We start from the raw sequence: 9,462 nt of genomic DNA on the forward strand, positions 1-9,462 counted from the left end.
AGATGCATTAAAGCTAACCAGCCACGTGTTCCCCCACTGAACCACTCGTTCGAGAAAAGAGGGGAGAGAATCAGAGAGAGCTTTGTCATTTACAGCCTTTGATGTGTTAACGTAGTTGGTCGTGTCATCAGCATAGATGTCAACGAATGATTTAAGTATGTGTTTAGGGAGATCATTGATGTAGATCAGGAAGAGAGTTGGTCCCAGGATGGACCTTTGAGGGACTCCAGCATTAATACTGCAGGCCTCTGATTTTTGTCCATCAACCACTACTCTTATGAGCCTATCAGAGAGAAATGATTTAATGATAGAGAGAACATTTCCAGTTATATCGTAGCTGGAAATCTTGTAAAGTAGGCCTTTATGCCATACCTTGTCGAAGGCCTTTGATATGTCAAGAGCAATTGCCCTAGAATATAAGCCTTTGTCAAGAGATTCACTAATCCTATGAGATATAACCGTTAGCACATCTGCGGTAGATCTTGCAGAATGGAAACCATATTGCGTGTTACTAAGAAGGTTATTTCTGCTGAGGTGGTTGACTATTTCTCTATTTAATATGGATTCTAGCAACTTACTCATGACACACAGGAGACTTATTGGTCTGTACTTAGAGGGAGATGACTTATCACCTGAGTTCTTAAATACAGGGCATACTGATGAGGTTTTCCAGGATGTTGGAAATTACTTCTCCTTAAGGCAATGCTTAAACAGTTTGTGGGAGCCTTTCCTAGTCTCACACAAAAACACACGTTCACATCTCAAGCCATATTTCTTGTCATATACATACGCGCACACAAACATGTACACACAAGTAGATATATTCACGTTCGCGTATATACATTCACATTCACGTATATACACACACACGCTAACGTACACACATGTACGCACACATGGACAACGTCACTTCCCTTTCAAAGGAAATCCACACATGCGCAAAAGACTACCGGAAACAATTATAAAAGCAAGAACAATAAGCAGCATCGTCCCTTTTCAGACCAGCTCTCGAGCTGAGAGGTTCAACGAACCAGCCGCCTCCCCTTTGGGAGGTGCACGCCCGCACGTATCACGTCCTCTGCTACTATGTATGGGGCACGAGCTAATAGACAGTACGTACACCTTACACGTTTTCTATCTCCATGGCCTGGATAGACTTTTTCTCATTTTCTCTCTCTCTCTCTCTATACTACAATAGACTTTCCTTCTCACCAGTAAACAGCGAGAGACGCACGCCAAACTAAACACGTTTAGTACCCTTTTCTTTCACTTCTTTCTTCACAAAATAAATCCTAGTTCATTTAATTCAAGTAAACGCGTTGTTCGTCTCTTCCTCGAGACAATTTATTTTCCCTATTTTGCACCACCTCAACAAATTGGTGACACCCGAACGTGAGATGAACACCCATTTCCTTCTATACCCTAGACCGCTACAAGTTTCATAAGTATGGGAGCAAGTTCTGGTTGAAGCTTTTTTAACACTATAATTAGGATGCCGTCAGGGCCAGTTGCTTTACTGGAATCAAGGTTCTTGATTAGCTTGGCGACCTCATGCACAGATATTTGTATGTTACATAGCATGTTCTGTGTTATAGGAGGAAATATGTTCATACTGATAAATGTGTGTGTATATGACTTGGCTATTCGCTGATTTAAAATAGAGTATCTTTATTTTTTTTATATTCTTATCATTTTATTGTACCTGAGGATACAACATCCTATCAGATGTCAGACATTCATCCGATATCTCATACATTCCTCTCAAGAAATCTTTTTAGGATATTTACCAGCATTTTAAATGTAATTATTTGTATCTTTTTTGCGTTTAGTTCACCGGGAATGTTTGCCAGATAGTTTTTGAAATTCTTTTTCAGGAGTCCGGTTGCTCCTATAATTATTTGAATGATGGAGATCTTCCCAAGATTCCAGGTTCTTTTCATGCCATATATGTGTGGCCTTTTTTTTTTTTTTTTTCATGCCCACAATTTGATATATTTAGAGTTCCAGTTCATTTATATTCGCCATTTCTTTTCTCTTATGCTTTATTTACGATGCATCGCATTCACCCAAGTAACCCTCTCTCTCTCTCTCTCTCTTTCTCTCTTTCCATTTTTTTTTCAATTTCTTATCACTTTGTTTAGGCCGGGGATGGGGCATCCTACCGCATGCTAAACATTCACCTGCTACCTAATATATATTCCAACCGGGAGATTCTTTGTAAGATTCTGAACGTCCCTTTAAGTGCAATTGTTTGAATCTCTCTTGCAGTTGGTACACCGGGTATATTTGCCAAGTAGGTTTTTAAATTCTTTTTCATGAGTCAAGTTGCTCTCATAATTACTGCAATGATAGAGATCTTCCCAAGATTTCAGGTTTTTTTGATTTTTTTTGGTTCTTTTCATGTCATACATAAGACCTCGGTATTTCGTTATCTTTTCACTCTCAATCCAGCATCACTAAGGTTGTTTGTTTCTCTTTCTTGTCCTATATTACTATGTCAGGTTTTATGGCTCCGTTTTCTTGATATGTAGCTGTTGGAATTTCATAGCCATAGTGGATGCTGTATGACTTATTTCCAACTGTTCTTTCTGGTAAACATGTTTCTAGGACGTGCTGCTACATTCGATATTCAACTTTTTACAGATGGTCCAGTGGAGATATTTACACACACTCCATTGTGTCGCATTGTACAGCAGCCGTCCCCAGCAGAACTTTACAGCTGGCTGTCAGGTGGCTCAGACTCTCTACATTTGTGTGGCAAAATCTGCACTTGATGGCATTGCTAAGACCATTATTTTCTTAAAAACATTAGGCATGAAGGCATTGTGTGTGTGTGTGTGTGTGTGTGTGTGTGTGTGTGTGTGTGTGTGTGTGTGTGTGTGTGTGTGTGTGCGTGTGTTGTAGCGATGGGTCGATTCCAATATTTTCCCTGATTCCGATACAATTAACAATTCTGTACTAAATTCCAGTACAATTAATGATTCCAATTTTGATTCTTTATAAATCTCTATATACTTAACAATAAAGTTGTTATTTTTTTTTTTTTGATTACCTTAAAGACACATGTTAAACGTGCATATATTTTCACAAACGTAAAACTGCACTTATGTGTGGGGGATGATCTATAGATTTTACTAATAACTTAAAATCAATGAATATTTATTATTCTTTTATTACTACCAACTGTGGAAGATTTTGTTTTAAACAAAATCAAATAAAAAAATGATAATTAAAGGAATTATTTTTGGCATCAGAAAGGAGATACAATTTTTTCCGATTCCGATACTGATTCTGATACCCACAAAAGTTTTGAATCTCTGATTCCTGATTCCAATTAATTGTCCTAACACTAGTGTGTTGTCATAGTTATTATGATGATGGCTGACATGATCAACCAATCATAATTGATAAGATCAAAGTCTCAAGTTCCTTCTTTTGATTTCTCTCAGCTTCGTTTATGTTGAAGGAGATTAAGCTCCTCCTATTCAGCAGTACCCTCCGGTTGCTTCAAGACTGAGAGAAGTTGGTTCCTTGCATGCTGGCTGCACATGTTGAAGAAACTGAGATAAATTTTTTTACTTGTTTTCAATAACTGACCATTCATTAAACCTGTCCATGGATGAGCGTCCTTAATCCTCTACTCCAACTGCTTGATCAGGTGGCAGGTCTCAGTTTGACGATTCTGTTGTAAGTTTTCCTTATGTCAGTCATGTGTTCATATCGTCTGACATCAATTTAGTTACTTTAAGGGAGGTTGAGCTAGCCAAGTTTGTTGAAAGGTTTGGTTTAATCGATAATGGGAACACATGTAGTAAAAGTCTATAGTGAGAGCCGACCCATGGTCCAGTGAAGATTTGCTTGCAAAGAACTTTTCTGGGGGATATAAGAAGCAAATATAGTTTGTAAGAATAATAAAGAATGTTTGACGATTTCGCATACAATCCAAATGTGTTATGGTTCTGAAACTCCTCTGAAGCAAACGATGTTAGTTAATTTAAAGACCCTGCCAAAAATCTAGGTCAAAACATAACTCTATCCATAAACAGATTTTTACAGAAATAATTAATATTGAAATTTTTTTTTTAATTTAATAAATAAGATAATGAGTAAATTGATTTTTTGTTTTTTTAATAAATATGTTTATTTACAGAAACATTGTTACAGAAATGATTAATATTGAAATTTTTTTTTTTAATATAATAAATAAGATAATGAGTAAATTGATTTTTTTTTTATTAATATGTTTATTTACAGAAACATTGTTACAGAAATGATTAATATTGAAAATTTTTTTTTTCATTTAATAAATAAGATAATGAGTAAATTGATTTTTTGTTTTTTTAATAAATATGTTTATTTACAGAAACATTGTTACAGAAATGATTAATATTGAAATTTTTTTTTTTAATATAATAAATAAGATAATGAGTAAATTGATTTTTTTTTTTTAATTAATATGTTTATTTACAGAAACATTGTTACAGAAATGATTAATATTGAAATTCTTTTTTTAATTTAATAAATAAGATAATGAGTAAATTGATTTTTTGTTTTTTTAATAAATATGTTTATTTACAGAAACATTGTTACAGAAATGATTAATATTGAAATTTTTTTTTAAATTTAATAAATAAGATAATGAGTAAATTGATTTTTTGTTTTTTTAATAAATATGTTTATTTACAGAAACATTGTTACAGAAATGATTAATATTGAAATTTTTTTTTTTTAATTTACTAAATAAGATAATGAGTAAATTGATTTTTTTTTTTTAATTAATATGTTTATTTACAGAAACATTGTTACAGAAATGATTAATATTGAAAGTAAAATATTCTTTTTAATATAATAACTAAGAATAAATTATATAAATGGTTATGAAATTGAATGGACGCTTAAATAAATAGAAAAGAGGCTTCCTTTTTTTCTCTGTTGTTCTTGGCCTTCGGGCCGGGATCAGGGTGTAGTATCTGTTCTGCAGATGCTGCACTTAATGGAGGGGAAACTCTCTATACTGGGACAATTATTATTTTTGGTAACCAGAATGGCCTCTTTTTGCCTACTTTTAGGGGAGCTGGTTTTTACCCCACATTAAAAACGGACTTGTGCCTAATTTGCTTTGGTGGGGAAGCAAATAAATACATTAAATAAATTGTAAAGAAAATGAATCATTATAAAATTATAAATTTTTCTGCTACAAGAGGAAATCAAGGGAAATAACTCTACAAGAATAGCGTTATCTCGCCTGTGTAGACGAGTGACGTCAGTAGAACAGATCCAAGAGGGCAAACATGCATTGCTAACAAAAATCCTGACTCAAGGTTGTGCCGGCATCTTTCAGCAGTTTACGGTAAGTAGCAAGAAAAGTTGCCAGAAAATAGCCGACACGAACACTGCAAGATGATAAATCACAAATCCTGAAAATAAAACTTTAGCATAAGAAGATGAGACTTACCATAAATTTAATTATATGGAACCATTTTTTTTTCAAGAAAAGTATATTAAATAAAATTATTTTTCAACAAATGTTTCAAAGAAATAATTTTAAGTCAAAAATATGGAAATAGCTATGAATGAAAACAATTTTTTTTCATGGAAATAATTATGATAGAAAACAATTTATTTTTCAAAAATAATATTAAAAAAGAATTTTTTTTGTTTTTTTCCTATGGACAATTTTGTCTGCCGATGGTTTAATTGCATCTGCTGATGGATTAATTGCGATGACTTTTTCTGGCTGTTTATCAGGAAGCTTAGAGTAAACTGCCGGAAGATGCTGCTATGACTTTGAGTCAATTTCCGGATGAGTAGCTTTAAATCTTAAAAATACTGATGAAACAATTATTTAAATTTTGAAACATTTTTATGTACATTCTTCACTAAGATATTCTTTGCTTAATTTTATATTTGTTTTATGGAACGAAGAAAATCTATTAAAATAAAAAAAATTTTTCATGTTCTGATATATTTCAGTTATTTTATGGGCCTAACTGATAATTATCTCTTTTGATGCCAGATTTCCGTCCATCGAAGAAAAATGTAAAGAGTGTCTAGAAAAATTCGAGCCTTATGATTTATTTGAATGTATTAAATGTTAACATATTAATTTCTAAAATACACAAGCAAGCATTGACTCACATATATATATACATATATATATATATATACATATATATATATATATATATATATATATATATATATATACATAAAATAAATTCACGTGTAATCACCTTCTTCTTCACCATATTCCCTCTGCTTCACTTTTTTGTTATCAAGTAAGATCTTTGACTTACTTGTTGTTTCATCAAATACTTTTGCATGCAAAATCCGATCCTGCATTTTGCTAATTCCTACCCTCTGATGAGAAGAAAAATATTTCTTCGAAACTCTGCGGATTAAGGACTATCCACTTATCAATTGTTTCCTTTTCAGATTAAATATGTTTTTAACAATTTTTCAAAGTGTTTTTTAACATGTTTTATTAACTGTTTGATCTCATATATATATATATAAATATATATATATATATATATTCATCCACATGCAGTACTGTTTCGTTGTATCACAACTCATCAGTGTGGCTAGACAAGCACCTTTCCCCAGCCGTCGCTCGAACCTACAACCATCGAGTTGACAGTCGGCAGCTCTACCTACAAGACCACGAGTCGGCTGTCCGCAAATGTCTCTCATCACGTGCCTATTAAATAAGCACTTGCCCATCGCTTCACAGTGCTCAAACTGCTACTTTGTTTACAAACAAATGGACAGTGAGCTTCACCTAATAGCCAAACAAAGTATCGGGTGAAAATAGATTTGCAACAGTGCTCAACCCAAAGAGGGGGGCTTAATATATATATATATATATATATATATATATATATATATATATATATATACATATATATAACTACTTAATTTACTCACATAAAATTAATATACGAAAGTATAGATTTATGCGTAAACTTTAAGTATTTACTTCAAAAGTGCTCAATATGTAGGTAGAGCTAGTTAGTAATTTATGAAATATATATGGCGATTAAGCTACACTGAATATTCCGCGTTTCATCCACTCTAGGACTCTTCAGGCTTATGCGCATAAGCCTGAAGAGTCCTAGAGTGGATGAAACGCGGAATATTCAGTGTAGCTTAATCGCCATATATATTTCATAAATTACTATATATATATATATATATATATATATATATATATATATATATAGATAGATAGATAGATAGATAGATATAGATATAGATTTAGATATGTACATGTATATTGTGTGAACACTTCGCATGTCCCTCTGTATATGTTTCTTTTATCTATGTGACTTACATTTTAGCATTTGTCAATTATTTGTTGGAATCCCAAAAATGCAACAGCAGAAAGTACCAATAATAACTATTTAAAAATACTATTGACAATATAATTTAATTATAAAATTACATCCATTAAAACTTTTGTTTATAGTTCCTATTTACTTGCCTCCCCACGCGCGCAGAGTCAGACACAAGGTTGGTTTTTAATGTGGGGAAAATCCGGCTTCCAAAACGGAGCACTCTGGATAGGAAGAACAAAAATAAAAATTGTCTGTCATGAAGGATTTCTCCTCCACTGACTGAGGACAGAAAGGGTGAAGTGTCGCACCAGAACAGATACAAGACTGCAATAGTTGTAAAATAATTAATTACTTTGTCAGCCTTTCAAATTTGAAAGGAATTTAAAAGCCTTCAAATTTTGTTGGATAGAAAGCCATCTTTAGCGTTAAAATGTTTAGCAAATTCTTGTGTGTCTGTAAATTTTAAATTTAATAATTTGATAGAAATCTAAACAACGTTACTTTAATAAAAATAAATCTCATAGTTTTATTACAATTTAATAATTTAATAATCAAACGATGTCATAATAATTAAATTTAACTTTCAAAACTGTACACTTTATGTGATATTTCCATTATTTATTCACCGATTGCCCTTATTTTACAGGACATGGCAGAATCAACGACAGTGAGTACACAAAGACCCCAGTGAGAGCTGGGACAAATAATACACTGTGTTAAATTTTACCACAAAACAGGCTCGTTTAAGAAAACCCAGGACAGTTTCATGCATTAGTTTGAATGTGAAAAGGCTCCAACCAAAAGCAGAATTCAGAACTGGGTGGACCCTTCGAAAAGTATGGGACCGTGAAGAACCTCAACGCTGCCAGAGAGAATGATCCAAGCCACTCGGGACGTCCCAAGAAGCGAACAGCCGAGCTGGTCGAAAGAGTGAGAGAGTCTCTCCAGCAGAGTCCGAAACGCTCTGTGCGTAAGCAAAGTCAGTCCCTCGGTATGTCCCGTGAGACTTGCAGGAGAGTGCTGGTGAACAATATCAGGGCTTACCCATACAGAATACAGACGCTGCAGACGCTTACAGCCTCAAACAAGAAGCAGAGGAGGGGTGTGGCAGTCAAGATGCTCGAGAAGATCGAGGAGACACCAAGTTTCCTTAACCTCCTTTGGACTTCAGATGAATCTGACTTCCATCTTGATGGAAAGGTGAGCTCCAAGATAAATGTCTTCTGGGGGTCCTCCAGAACCAATGAAGTAGCCACCAAGCCCCTGCACTCTCTTAAGTGCATGGTGTGGTCTGCAATCTCGGCCAGAGGCATCATCGGACCAATCTTCATCGAAGAATTTGACGCAGCAGTGACAATCACCAAGGAGCGGTATGTGGAGGTCCTCAAAACCTTTAAGAGTGAGCTCCAGACCATCTACCCGTCGCTCATGAGCAAGTTCTGGTTCCAGCAGGACAAAGCAATTTCTCACACCTCAAACCTGTCCCGAGATTAGCTGAAAGAGAACTTCGGAGGCTGAGTGATCAGTCTCAAGACTGATTTTGAGTGGGCACCCCATAGTCTGGACCTAAGCCCCCCAGATTTTTTTCTTTGGGGCTATCTTAAGGACAGAGTCTACGCAGGGAAATCCAGAACCATCACGAAACTCAAGGAAGCCATTAGGGAGGAGATGAGAGCCATTACCAATTTGGTCTGTAAGAACGTCATGGACAACTTCGTGCTGCGCCTCAAGAAATGCATGGAGCTAAATGGAGGCCATCTAGAACATATGCTGTAGAACGGAGAAAAAAAGGCCAAATACCCTAGTGTTTTGATGTTATGTTTTGAATATAATAAACTAGTTATAACCAAAGTTTCATTTCATTCGAACAAAACACTAAGAAACGGAGCCTAATTAGATTTGGGGCCCGTTTTTCGGGGGGGGGTCACCCCGTATAATTTAGAAAACAATAAGTAGTGTAAAGTATAAACGTAAATGAAAGTAAGACACTCCCGAGTAACGCCGTGTGGAGACAGTTAATCTTTAATATTTACCCTAAGAAATTTTCTTAGACTGTTAGAGTGAGATTAACGTGTAATTCTCAGTCAAACTGTGAGATTCTCAGCAAAACTGTTAGATTCTCAGC

Source organism: Euprymna scolopes, unplaced genomic scaffold (genome assembly GCF_053919585.1).
Source record: "Euprymna scolopes isolate OS-2025 unplaced genomic scaffold, ASM5391958v1 sca565, whole genome shotgun sequence".
Classification (NCBI taxonomy): Eukaryota; Metazoa; Mollusca; class Cephalopoda; order Sepiida; family Sepiolidae; genus Euprymna; species Euprymna scolopes.